Source organism: Ranitomeya variabilis, chromosome 2, assembly GCF_051348905.1.
Source record: "Ranitomeya variabilis isolate aRanVar5 chromosome 2, aRanVar5.hap1, whole genome shotgun sequence".
NCBI classification, from domain to species: Eukaryota; Metazoa; Chordata; class Amphibia; order Anura; family Dendrobatidae; genus Ranitomeya; species Ranitomeya variabilis.
Window position 1 is genome coordinate 450,928,746 of NC_135233.1, and position 14,127 is coordinate 450,942,872.

Genomic DNA, 14,127 nt, shown 5'->3' on the forward strand with positions numbered 1-14,127 from the left:
ATGCTGGAGACACTGGGGCAATGCTGGACACACTGGGGGCAATGCTGGAGACACTGGGGCAGATTGCTGGACACACTGGGGCAATGCTGGAGGACACACTGGGGCAGATTGCTGGATACACTGGGGCAATGCTGGAGACACTGGGGCAATGCTGAAGACACTGGGGCAATGCTGGACACACTGTGGGCAATGCTGGACAATTGGACATACTGGGGCAGATTGCTGGACACACTGGTGGTAATATGCTGGACACACTGGGGCAGATTGCTGGACACACTGGGGCAGATTGCTGGACACACTGTCTGGGGGCAATATGCTGGAGTCAGACACTGGGGCAGATTGCTGGAGACACTGTCTGGGGGCAATGCTGGACACACTGGGGCAGATTGCTGGACACTGGGGCAATATGCTGGACATACTGGGGCAGATTGCTGGATACACTGGGGGTAATATGCTGGACACACTGGGGGCAGGACTGGAGGCATGGGCAGAATGTAGACATGGGGCATGATTGGAGACACGAGGCAGAATGAAAGACATGGGGCAGGATTGGATCATGGGGCAGGATGGATATGATGGAGACAGATGGGGCAGGATGGGGAGATTATATGATGTAGAATGGATACTCATGAGTGCAGGATGGGAGAACATATGGCTGGAGCCAGGAATGAGACACACGGGGCCAGGGTGGGGAATATTATTACCATAGGGGCTAATTAAGGGATATTATTACTGCAGTGATGTATTTATTTTATTTTTTTAGTATACTGTTTTAAATGGGGGGGGGGGGTCCTGTTACTGTGCAGAGTGACACTATATCGCCTTTTTTTCCTCCATGTGGTGTAATGTAGAAGTTGTGAAAAATTAAGTAATGTGTTCTGCAAGCAGAGCTGGAGATAACTGTGTTATTTCCTGCAGAAACGAGTCCTGGCTGGAAGAAATGATGGCGGTCTGTGCTGGATGAAAGATGAAGGACTTCACCTAGAGACGTCACTGGTGAGTCAGTGTTACCTATACACTGACACTATACACTGTATACTATATACAGAGCTCCTGTATATAATGTCACCAGTGATCACTGTATTACCTATACACTATATACAGAGGTCCTGTGTACAATGTCACCAGTGATCGCTGTATTACCTCTACACAGACACTGCATACTAAGTACAGATCTCCTGTGAACACTGGCACTTATGGTGATAGTATTGAGGGTTTTTTTATTATTACTGATCAGTATTGTAGTATTCAGTCACCAAGTGGTGGTAATATGTGGTCTTGACATGGTGCGGTGGTATTTGTTCCTTGTATGTGATATTATTCAAACACTGTGGTTATAATTTGTGGTCTGGTCATGGCGCGGTGCTATTTGTTCCTTGTATGTGATATTATTGGTCAAAATATACCTAAATTGTATTGCAGATTTTAACAAATATTTAATAGGTTACAGTAGAGTAGGGCCCGGCCATTTTTCTGGAATAATCTGGTTCAGGTATAACATGACCCCCGTCACATGACCCCCGTCACATGACCCCCGTCACATGACTGGGGGGGCCCACAGTATCTGAACAGCCCGGGGCCCTGGCTGTTGTGAATTCTGTTTTTGGGCTCCCTCTGGTGGTTACTGGTGGTACTGGCTGACTTTTGTCTTGCACCTGTTCCCATCAGGAAACTGGGAGTTTCCTATTTAGTCTGGCTTCTCAGTCATTCTAGTGCCGGCAATCAATGTTACCAGAGCACCTCTGTTGCTTGCTACCTGCTCCAAGTCTGCAATTCAGCTAAGTTGAATCTTTGGCATTTTTTGTGTTTGTCTGTCCAGCATGCATTTATATTTCTCTTGCTGCTGGAAGCTCTAGTGATCTGAAATTACTACTCTGGTGTCATGAGTTGATAACGGAGTTAAAGTAATTTCAGGATGGCTGTTTAGGGTTTTGAGGTGACCGCGAAGTCTTCTTTTGAGTTTTCTGCTATCTAGTCAGAGGGCCTCTCTTTGCTGAATCTATATTCATACTGCGTACGTGTTTTCCTCTTACCTAACCGTTATTATATGTGGGGGGCTACTATCACTTTTGGGGTTTCCCTGGAGGCAAGCCAGGTCTGTGTATTCCTCTACTAGGAGTAGCTAGATCTCCGGCTGGTGCGAGGTGTCTAGGGATAATCGTAGGCACACCCCCTGGCTACTATTAGTTGCGTGTTAGGTTCAGCGTCGCGGTCATCTGAGATTCCATCATTCCTACAGCTAGTCCGTTTTTGCCTGAGTCCCTGCCATTGGGAATCATGACACCTGGCTACCCTTAATCCACCCCTGGTCACAGTTCACCTCCTCCTCTTCCTACACAGTGACTGATAACACATCTATATACAGTAGATAACACAGGATCCACCATTCACAATAGGTGATGTCACAGCTCACCTCCTTCTCCTGTATAATGACTAATAACACCTCTATATACAGTAGATAACACAGGATCCATCATTCACAATGGGTGAAGTCACAGCTCACCTCCTCCTTTACAATGACTGATGTCACCTCTATATACAGCAGATAACACAGGATCCACCATTCACAATAGGTGATATCACAGCTCACCTCCTCCTCCTCCTGTACAATGACTGATAACATCTCTATATACAGTAGATAACACAGGATCCATCATTCACAATGGGTGAAGTCACAGCTCACCTCCTCCTGTACAATGACTGATAACACCTCCATATACAGTAGATAACACAGGATCCACCATTCACTATAGGTGATGTCACAGCTCACCTCCTCCTCCTCCTGTACAATGATTGATAACATCTCTATATACATTAGATAACACTGGATCCACAATTCACAATAGGTGATGTCACAGTTCACCTCCTCCTCCTGTACAATGACTGATAACACTTCTATATACAGTAGATAATACAGGATCCACCATTCACAATAGGTGATGTCACAGCTCACCTCCTCCACCTCCTGTACAAAGACTGATAACACCTCTATATACAGTAGATAAGACATGATCCAACATTTACAATCGGTGACGTCACAGCTCACCTCCTCCTCCTGTACAATGACTGATAGCACCTCTATATACAGTAGATAACACAGGATCCTCCATTCACAATAGGTGATGTCACAGCTCACCTCCTCCTCCTGTATAATGACTGATAACACCTCTATATACAGTAGATAACACAGGATCCATCATTCACAATGGGTGAAGTCACAGCTCACCTCCTCCTGTACAATGACTGATAACACCTCTATATACAGTAGATAAGACATGATCCAACATTTACAATCTGTGATGTCACAGCTCACCTCCCCCTCCTGTACAATGACTGACTGATAGCACCTCTATACACAGTAGATAACACGGGATCCACCATTCACAATAGGTGATGTCACAGCTCACCTCCTCCCCCTCCTGTACAATGACTGATAACACCTCTATATACAGTAGATAAGACATGATCCAATATTTACAATCGGTGATGTCACATTTCACCTCCCCCTCGGATTAGATTAGATGATATTTTGATCAGCTACCTGCGAGGAAGGAGGCGGAGCCACGATGTCAGCACGAGAAGAGGATTCTCCACAGCGGAATGCGGCAGGACTTCACTCTGGATCTTCAGTCACTGAAGATCCAGAGGTGAAGTGGTTCAGTCTTCACAGTGTCGCAGTGGGTGAGTATGATCTCTGTCTGTCTGTGTGTGTCTGTGTATCTTTCTTGCAGCTTCTGTCCTACACAGTACCATACTGTATATACAGGTCCACACTATATCCGGCATTACGGTGTGTCTGTGTACACTGTATGTATATAGTGTGGACCTGTTTACAGTATAATGCTGTGTATACACTTTATACAGCCCCTCAGCCTCTATTCTATATACAGCCAGCACAGCAACAGCCTCTGATATATACAGCCCTTCTGAAAAATACAGAACAGAAACTTTCTTGCCTATAATTGATCAGTTTATCGCTTCTCTTGACTAACGTCTTCTTGCATATAAAGATATATCAAGCAAATTTAGCTTTTTTAGGGATCTGAAAGAACTGTCTTCAGACGAGCTTAAGGCCACAGCGGAGCAACTCGTCAGGTCTTATTCAGATGACTTGAACATTACTTTTATCGATGAAGTGTGTCAGTTTGTAACATTTGCCAATTTATTCACAGACGAGGAGCCAAAAGATATCAGCACTCAAGTTTTCATGTACAACCATATCATGGAAAAGTGTTGTAAATTCTGTTCTTGGGCTCCCTCCGGTGGTTATAAGTGGTAGCGCTGCTGTCTGTCCTTCACAGCAGTTATCAGGTGTGTCCACTCTGGACTGGGCTATTTAGTCTGGCCTCACCCTTTGGTCAGTGCCAGTTGTCCATTGTATTCTGGAGGATTCACATGAAGGGATGTTTCTCCTGCTTCCTGGTCTTTTCACCAAGATAAGTTCTGCTGGCTTGCAGCCCACATGTTGTGGGCCTCATTGTTCAGTGCATTTCATGTTTTTTCTTGTCCAGCTTAATCTGTGTAAGGATTTATGCAGTCAAGCTGGAATCTCTGGAGAGGCAGATATACCCTCCATATCTTTAGTTAGATGTGGAGATTTTTGTATTTTCTGTGGTGGATATTTCCTAGTATTTTAATACTGACCTCATAGTTCTCTATCCTATCTTTCCTATTTAGCTAGATTGGCCTCCTTTGCTAAATCCTGTTTTCAGCCTGTATATGTTTTTTCCTCTCCTCTCACAGTCAATATTTGTGGGGGGCTGCCTATCCTTTGAGAATTTTCTCTGAGGCGAGATAGTTTTCCCTTTTCTATCTATAGGGTTAATTAGTCCTCCGGCTGTGTCGAGGTGTCTAGGATCAGTAGGTACATCCCACGGCTACTTCTAGTTGCGGTGTTAGGTTCAGGGTCCGCGGTCAGTATAGATACCACCTTCTCCAGAGTACGTCCAATGCTTATCCTGGGCCACCAGATCATAACAGAAAAGGGTGTGCAGGACACTCTCCTAAATATTGAGATAGCTCTAAGGATATATCTAATTTTGATGGTAACAAACTGCAGTGGTGAGCGTTCCTTCTCAAAACTCAAATTAGTTGAAAACCGATTAAGGACATCTATGAAGCAGGAACTACTTGTAAATATGGCTATCATGAGCATCGAGTCAGATCTACTGCGTGAAATGGACTTTAGTGGCATCATTAGTAGTGATGAGCAAATATACTCGAGATTTCCCGAGCATGCTCAGGTGTCCTCCGAGTATTTTTTAGTGCTCGGAGATTTAGTTTTTCTTGCCGCAGCTGAATGATTTACATCTGTTAGCCAGCCTTGACTATATGTGGGGGTTGCCTGGTTGCTAGGGAATCCCCACATGTACTTATGCTGGCTAACAGATGTAAATCATTCAGCTGCGGCAAGAAAAACTAAAACTCCGAGCACTAAAAAATACTCGGAGGACCCCCGAGCGTGCTCGAGAAATCTCAAGTAACGAGTATATTCGCTCATCACTAATCATTAGTGATTTTGCAGCACGAAAATCAAGAAAAGTGCCTGGATTGTAAAATATGAATTATTTTACCTCAATTACTCTGCGTAAATGATGTCTGTAAATAAACTTGCGTTCGTTTCATTTTGTGTTTTTGCATTACATATTGCAACACCTTGAAAAATTGGCCTCCCTCCAAAATGGGCCCCTGGGCCACCCACCTCTTAAATCCGGCCCTGAGCCAACCCATGTAGCAAAGATGTTGGCAACACAGGTGCAAAATACTAAATAGACAGCCACTCACAGCCTACCAGTCCATGAAGGGGGTGACTGCTTAGTATACATTTGCACAATAGAGGCCTGTATAGGGCGCTGTTCACATGTAGGTAATGCATAGTGTCTGGTTCTCAGCCTATTAGTCACACCCAGGCTGCACCCTGAAAAATAAAGTGCACAAAATACATATAAATATGTGAGGTATTGGTCGATATTTTGGCCAAGATATGCAAGCTCGCAACCCAACGTCAAGGGTCCTCACGCTTGCGAGTCCTATCACTAAACCTAGTAGCAAAGTGCACTAAGTGTATTTTGTGCACTTTATTTTTCAGGGTGCTGCTAAGCCCAGCACGTTGGGTCTTGTCAGGGCTGCCATCAGGGCATTACTGCCCTTACTGCAAAGGGTGACATGGGGGTAAAGAGGATTGCACATGATGATGTGGGGGGTTAAAGGGGGACTGCACATGATTATGTTGGGGGTTAAAGCAGGACTGCACATGATGTGGGGAGGGGGTTAAAGGGGGACTGCACATGATGTGGGAAGTGGAGTTAAAGGGGGACTGCACATGATGATGTGAGGTGGTTAAAGTGGAACTGCACATGATGTGGGGAGGGGTTAAAGGGGGACTGCACATGATGTGGGGAGGGGGGTTAAAGGGGAGCTGCATATGATGATATGGGGTGGTTAAAAGGGAACTGCACATGATGTGGGGAGGGGTTAAAGGGGGACTGCAAATGAAGTGGGGGGTTAAAAAGAACTGCAAAGGATGACATTGGGGTAAAGGGGTCTGCACATGATGATGTGGGGGGTTAAAGGGGGACTGCACATGATGATGTGAGGAGAGGGTTAAAGGGGGACTGCACATGATGATGTGGGGGGGTTAAAGTGGGACTGTACATGATGATGTGGGGAGGGGGTTAAAGGGGGACAGCACATGATGTGGAGAGGTGGTCAAAGGGGGACTGCACGTGAAGTGGGGGGTTAAAAGGAACTGCAAAGGATGACATGGGGTAAAGAGGACTGCACATGATAAAGTGGGGGTAAAGTGAACTGCACATGATGAGGTGAGAGAAGGGGACTGCACATGATCAAGTGGGGGGAAGGGGACTGCACATGATGTATTGGGGGGAGGGGCCGAGAGACTGCAGACGATGAATTGAGAGTGAGGGAAGAGGGACAGCAATTGAATTGAAGGTGGGGGGTGGGAAGAGCAAATGATGATCGGGAGAGAGTAATAATGAATATTGAGGGTGGGGGAGTAAATGATGTATTAAATGTGCGGGTAGAGCTGTTGATAATGAATAGAGGGTGGGAGACAGAAGACATGACAATGAATTGGGGTGGAAGGGGCACATAAATATAATGAATCAGGGGAGCGGGAGGTACATAGTGGGGAGCATTCAATATGCAGTGACTGGTAATTAATTGGGGAAAAGAGTACAGATCCTAATTAATTTATATATTTATTAGGTGGAGAAAGTGGTATGTATAGCTAGAAGGGGCTCAGTGGCGTATTATAATTTATATTTGGAACGGTGGGTTGCATAATAACTAATTATGTATTAATGGTGGGTGCATATCTATATTCAGATGTGTAGTGTAGAAGGAAGGGGAAAAGAGGGGAATGTGCTCTAGGTAACTGTGTTATTTTAAGCAGAGATGAGTCCTGGCTGGAAGAAGTGATGACGGTCTGCGCTACATGAAACAGAAAAGCAGAGATGAAGGACTTCAGCTAGAGACGTCACTGGTGAGTCAGTGTGTTACCTGAACACTGACACTAAACACTGTATACTGTGTAGAGAGCTCCTGTGTATGTCACCAGTGATCACTATATTATCTGTACACTGACCCTGTATACAGAGGTCCTGTGTATAATGTTACTGGTGATCACTGTATTACCTGTACACCGACACTGTATACTATGTACAGAGTTTCTGTGTATGTCACTGGTGATCACTGCATTACCTTTACACTGACAGTAAATACAGAGTTCCTGTGTATAATGTTACTTAGTATTGTATTTTGTTTTTTATTAATGATCATTATTGTTGTACTCAGTCACTATGTGGTGGTAATATGTGGTCTGGTCATGGTGTGGTGATATTTGTTCCTTGTATGTGGTATTATTTGGTCACTTTGTGGTGGTAATATGTGGTCTGGTCATTGTGTGACGGCTTTTGTCCCTTGTATATGGTATTATAGGTCACTATGTGGTGGTAATATGCAATCTGGTCATGGTGTGACGGTATTTGTCGATTGTATATGGTATTATAGGTCACTATGTGGTGGTAATATGTGGTCTGGTTATGGTGTGACGGTATTTGTCCCTTGTGTGTGGTATTATAGGTCACTATGTGGTGGTAATATGTGGTCTGGTCATGGTGTGACGATATTTGTCCCTTGTATGAGGTATTATAGGTCACTATATGGTGGTAATATGTGGTCTGGTCATGGTGTGACGGTATTTGTTCCTTGTATGTTTTATTAATGGTCATTTAAAAAAATGTATGTGACTCATTCCCTTAACCCCTTCCCGACCTGTGACACAGCGTATGCGTCATGAAAGTCGGTGCCAATCCGACCTGTGACACATATGCTGTGTCACAGAATGATCGCGTCCCTGCAGATCAGGTGAAAGGGTTAACTCCAATTTCACCCGATCTGCAGGGACAGGGGGAGTGGTACTTTAGCCCAGGGGGGGTGGCTTTGCCCCCACGTGGCTACGATCGCTCTGATTGGCTGTTGAAAGTGCAACACCGATCTCCTCCCCAGTCCTCCGTTCTGTGGTCCGCTCCCCTCCATCCTCCTGTCCATTCCCCCGTCCTCCTGTCCACTCCATCCGTGCTCCGATCCACCCCCCTGTGCTCCGATCCAACCCCACGCTCCCTCCCATACTTACCGAGCCTCCCGGTGTCCGTCCGTCTCCTCCATGGGCGCCGCCGGCCGGCAGATTCGTTCCATGTACATTTTGATCACTGTGATAAAACCTATCACAGTGAACAAAATAAAAAAAATTGTAAATGAACCCCCCATTTATCACCCCCATAGGTAGGGACAACAATAAAATAAAGAAAATATATATATATATTTTTTTTCCACTAGGGTTAGAACTAGGGTTAGGGTTAGGGCTATGGTTAATGCTAAGGCTAGGGTTAGGCTATGGCTATGCACATGTATTCTGGTCCTCTGCGGATTTTTCCGCAGCGGATTTGATAAATCTGCAGTGCAAAACTGCTGCGGATTTATCGCGGATTCACAGTGGTTTTTCTGCGTTTTTTCTGCGGATTTCACTGCGGTTTTACAACTGCGGTTTTCTATTGGAGCAGTTGTAAAACCGCTGCGGAATCCGCAGAAAGAAGTGACATGCTGCGGAATGTAAACCGCTGTTTCCGTGCAGTTTTTTCCGCAGCATGTGCACAGCGTTTTTTGTTTCCCATAGGTTTACATTGAACTATAAACTCATGGGAAACTGCTGCAGACCCGCAGCTGCGGAAACGCTGCGGATCCACAGCGTTTTCCGTAGCGTGTGCACATAGCCTTAGAATTAGGCTATGTGCACACGGTGCGTGTCATGGTTCTCAATGGCAAGAGAACGTAGTAAAGCATACAAAAAGGACTAGCTCTTGGAAGATGGGAACTCGAGCTGACTGTGAGCTAAACCTACCGCACAAATAACAGTGGCCGGGTAGCGTGCCTACGTTTTATCCCTAGACGCCCAGCGCCAGCCGGAGAACTGACTGACCCTAGCAGAGGAAAATACAGACCTGGCTTACCTCTAGAGAAATTTTCCCCAAAAGGCAGACAGTAGCCCCCACATATATTGTCGGTGACTTCAGAGGAAATTGACATACGAAGTATGAAGATAGGTTTAGCAAATTGAGGTCCGCTTACTAGATAGTAGGAAGACAGAAAAGGGAACTTCACAGTCAGCTGAAAACCCTTTCAAAACACCATCCTGGAATTACTTTAAGACTCTAATATCAACTCATGACACCAGAGTGGCAATTCCAGCTCACAAGAGCTTCCAGCCTCAGAAATAAACAATCACAGAGAACTGGAACAAAAATGCAAAACAAACTTAGGACTACAAGTCCAACTTAGCTGATAGTAGTCTAGGAGCAGGAACATGCAACAGAAAGGCTTCTGGTAACATTGTTGGCCGGCATAGAAATGACTGAGGAGCAAGGCTAAATAGACAACTCCCACATCCTGATGGAAACAGGTGAACAGAGGCGATGAAGCACACAAGTTCAGTACCACCAGTGACCACCGGGGGAGCCCAGAAACCAAATTCACAACAGTACCCCCCCCTCAAGGAGGGGGCACCGAACCCTCACCAGAACCACCAGGGCGATCAGGATGAGCCCTATGAAAGGCACGGACCAAATCGGAGGCATGAACATCAGAGGCTGTCACCCAAGAATTATCCTCCTGACCGTAGCCCTTCCACTTGACCAGATACTGAAGTCTCCGTCTGGAAACACGGGAGTCCAAGATCTTCTCGACAACGTACTCCAACTCACCCTCAACCAACACCGGAGCAGGAGGCTCAACGGAAGGCACAACCGGTACCTCATACCTGCGCAACAATGACCGATGGAAGACATTATGAATAGAAAAAGATGCAGGGAGGTCTAAACGAAAGGACACAGGGTTAAGAATCTCCAATATCTTGTACGGGCCGATGAACCGAGGCTTAAACTTAGGAGAAGAAACCTTCATAGGGACAAAACGAGAAGACAACCACACCAAGTCCCCAACACAAAGACGAGGACCAACACAACGACGGCGGTTGGCAAAATGCTGAGTCTTCTCCTGGGACAACTTCAAATTGTCCACCACATGCCCCCAAATCTGATGCAACCTCTCCACCACAGCATCCACTCCAGGACAATCCGAAGACTCCACCTGACCGGAAGAGAAACGAGGATGAAACCCCGAATTACAGAAGAAAGGAGAAACCAAGGTGGCAGAACTAGCCCGATTATTGAGGGCAAACTCCGCCAATGGCAAAAAGGCAACCCAATCATCCTGATCCGCAGACACAAAACACCTCAAATAAGTCTCCAAGGTCTGATTAGTTCGCTCGGTCTGGCCATTAGTCTGAGGATGGAAAGCAGACGAAAAAGACAAATCAATGCCCATCCTAGCACAGAACGCTCGCCAAAATCTAGACACGAATTGGGTTCCCCTGTCAGACATGATATTCTCCGGAATACCATGCAAGCGAACCACATTTTGAAAAAACAGAGGAACCAACTCGGATGAGGAAGGCAATTTAGGCAAGGGGACCAAATGGACCATCTTAGAGAAACGGTCACACACCACCCAGATGACAGACATCTTCTGAGAAACAGGGAGATCAGAAATAAAATCCATGGAGATGTGAGTCCAAGGCCTCTTCGGAATAGGCAAAGATAACAACAATCCACTAGCCCGAGAACAACAAGGCTTGGCCCGAGCACAAACATCACAAGACTGCACAAAACCTCGCACATCTCGCGACAGGGAAGGCCACCAGAAGGACCTAGCCACCAAATCCCTGGTACCAAAGATTCCAGGATGACCAGCTAACGCAGAAGAATGGACCTCCGATATGACTCTACTGGTCCAATCATCAGGAACAAACATTCTACCAGGCGGGCAACGATCAGGTCTATCCGCCTGAAACTCCTGCAAGACCCGACGCAAGTCTGGGGAAACAGCAGATAATATCACTCCATCCTTAAGGATACCTGTAGGTTCAGAATTACCAGGGGAATCAGGCTCAAAACTCCTAGAAAGGGCATCCGCCTTCACATTTTTAGAACCCGGTAGGTAAGAAACCACAAAATTAAACCGAGAGAAAAATAACGACCAGCGCGCCTGTCTAGGATTCAGGCGCCTGGCAGACTCAAGATAAATCAAATTCTTGTGGTCAGTCAATACCACCACCTGATGTCTAGCCCCCTCAAGCCAATGACGCCACTCCTCAAAGGCCCACTTCATAGCCAAGAGCTCCCGATTACCAATATCATAATTTCGCTCAGCGGGCGAAAATTTACGAGAAAAGAACGCGCAAGGTCTCATCACGGAGCAGTCGGAACTTTTCTGCGACAAAACCGCCCCAGCTCCGATTTCTGAAGCGTCGACCTCAACCTGAAAAGGAAGAGTAACATCAGGCTGACGCAATACAGGGGCGGAAGAAAAGCGGCGCTTAAGCTCCCGAAAGGCCTCCACAGCAGCAGGGGACCAATCAGCAACATCAGCACCCTTCTTAGTCAAATCAGTCAACGGTTTAGCAACATCAGAAAAACCAGTTATAAATCGACGATAAAAATTAGCAAAGCCCAAAAACTTCTGAAGGCTCTTAAGAGAAGAGGGTTGCGTCCAATCACAAATAGCCTGAACCTTGACAGGGTCCATCTCAATGGAAGAGGGGGAAAAAATGTACCCCAAAAACAAAATCTTTTGAACCCCAAAAACGCACTTAGAACCCTTTACACACAAGGAATTAGAGCGCAAAACCTGAAAAACCCTCCTGACCTGTTGGACATGAGAGTCCCAGTCGTCCGAAAAAATCAAAATATCATCCAGATACACAATCATAAATTTATCCAAATATTCACGGAAAATGTCATGCATAAAAGACTGAAAGACTGAAGGGGCATTTGAAAGACCAAAAGGCATTACTAAATACTCAAAATGGCCCTCAGGCGTATTAAATGCGGTTTTCCACTCATCCCCCTGCTTAATTCGCACTAAATTATACGCCCCACGAAGATCAATCTTAGAGAACCACTTGGCCCCCTTTATTCGAGCAAACAAATCAGTAAGCAGTGGCAAAGGATACTGATATTTAACCGTGATTTTATTCAAAAGCCGATAATCAATACACGGCCTCAAAGAGCCATCTTTTTTAGATACAAAGAAAAAACCGGCTCCTAAGGGAGATGACGAAGGACGAATATGTCCCTTTTCCAAGGACTCCTTAATATATTCCCGCATAGCAGCGTGTTCAGGCACAGATAGATTAAATAAACGACCCTTTGGAAACTTACTGCCCGGAATCAGATCTATTGTACAATCGCAATCTCTGTGCGGAGGTAGTGAACCAAGTTTAGGCTCCTCAAAAACGTCACGATAATCAGATAAAAATTCCGGAATCTCAGAGGGAATAGATGACGAAATGGAAACCAAAGGTACGTCCCCATGAGTCCCCTGACATCCCCAGCTTAACACAGACATAGCTTTCCAGTCGAGGACTGGGTTATGAGATTGCAGCCATGGCAATCCAAGCACCAACACATCATGTAGATTATACAACACAAGGAAGCGAATAATCTCCTGGTGATCCGGATTAATACGCATAGTTACTTGTGTCCAGTATTGTGGTTTATTACTAGCCAATGGCGTGGAGTCAATACCCTTCAGAGGTATAGGAACTTCCAGAGGCTCTAAATTAAACCCACAGCGTTTGGCAAAGGACCAATCCATAAGACTCAAAGCGGCGCCAGAGTCGACATAGGCGTCCGCGGTAATAGACGATAAAGAGCAAATCAGGGTCACAGATAGAATAAACTTGGACTGTAAAGTACCAATTGAAACAGACTTATCAACCTTCTTAGTACGTTTAGAGCATGCTGATATAACATGAGTTGAATCGCCACAATAGAAGCATAACCCATTTTTTCGCCTAAAATTCTGTCGTTCGCTTCTGGACAGAATTCTATCACATTGCATAATCTCTGGCGCCTTCTCAGTAGACACCGCCAAATGGTGCACAGGTTTGCGCTCCCGCAAACGCCGATCAATCTGAATAGCCATTGTCATGGACTCATTCAGACCTGCAGGCACAGGGAACCCCACCATAACATCTTTAATGGCATCAGAGAGACCCTCTCTGAAATTCGCCGCCAGGGCGCACTCATTCCACTGAGTAAGCACAGACCACTTACGAAATTTTTGGCAGTATATTTCAGCCTCATCTTGCCCTTGAGACAGGGCCATCAAGGCTTTTTCAGCCTGAATCTCTAAATGAGGTTCCTCATAAAGCAACCCCAAAGCCAGGAAAAACGCATCCACATTGAGCAACGCAGGATCCCCTGGTGCCAAAGCAAATGCCCAATCCTGAGGGTCGCCCCGGAGCAAGGATATTACAATCCTGACCTGCTGTGCAGGATCTCCAGCGGAGCGAGATCTCAGAGACAAAAATAATTTACAATTATGTTTGAAATTCTGGAAGCGAGATCTATCCCCGGAGAAAAATTCAGGCAAAGGTACTCTAGGTTCAGATATAGGAGCATGAATTACAAAATCCTGTAAACTTTGAACCTTCATAGCGAGATTGTTCAGACCTGTAGCTAAACCCTGAGGATCCATTTTCATCAG

General features: G+C 45.6%; 1 long non-coding RNA gene across 1 annotated transcript in view; it reads left to right on the top strand.

Annotated features, from left to right (window-relative positions):
- Positions 1–7,430: 7,430 nt before the first annotated feature.
- LOC143809575 (uncharacterized) overlaps positions 7,431–14,127 on the top strand; it is a 38,537-nt gene continuing 31,840 nt past the window's right edge. Inside the window, exon 1 of the long non-coding RNA XR_013222346.1 lies at positions 7,431–7,504. This is a non-coding gene — a long non-coding RNA (uncharacterized LOC143809575). The remainder of the gene's footprint in view (positions 7,505–14,127) is intronic.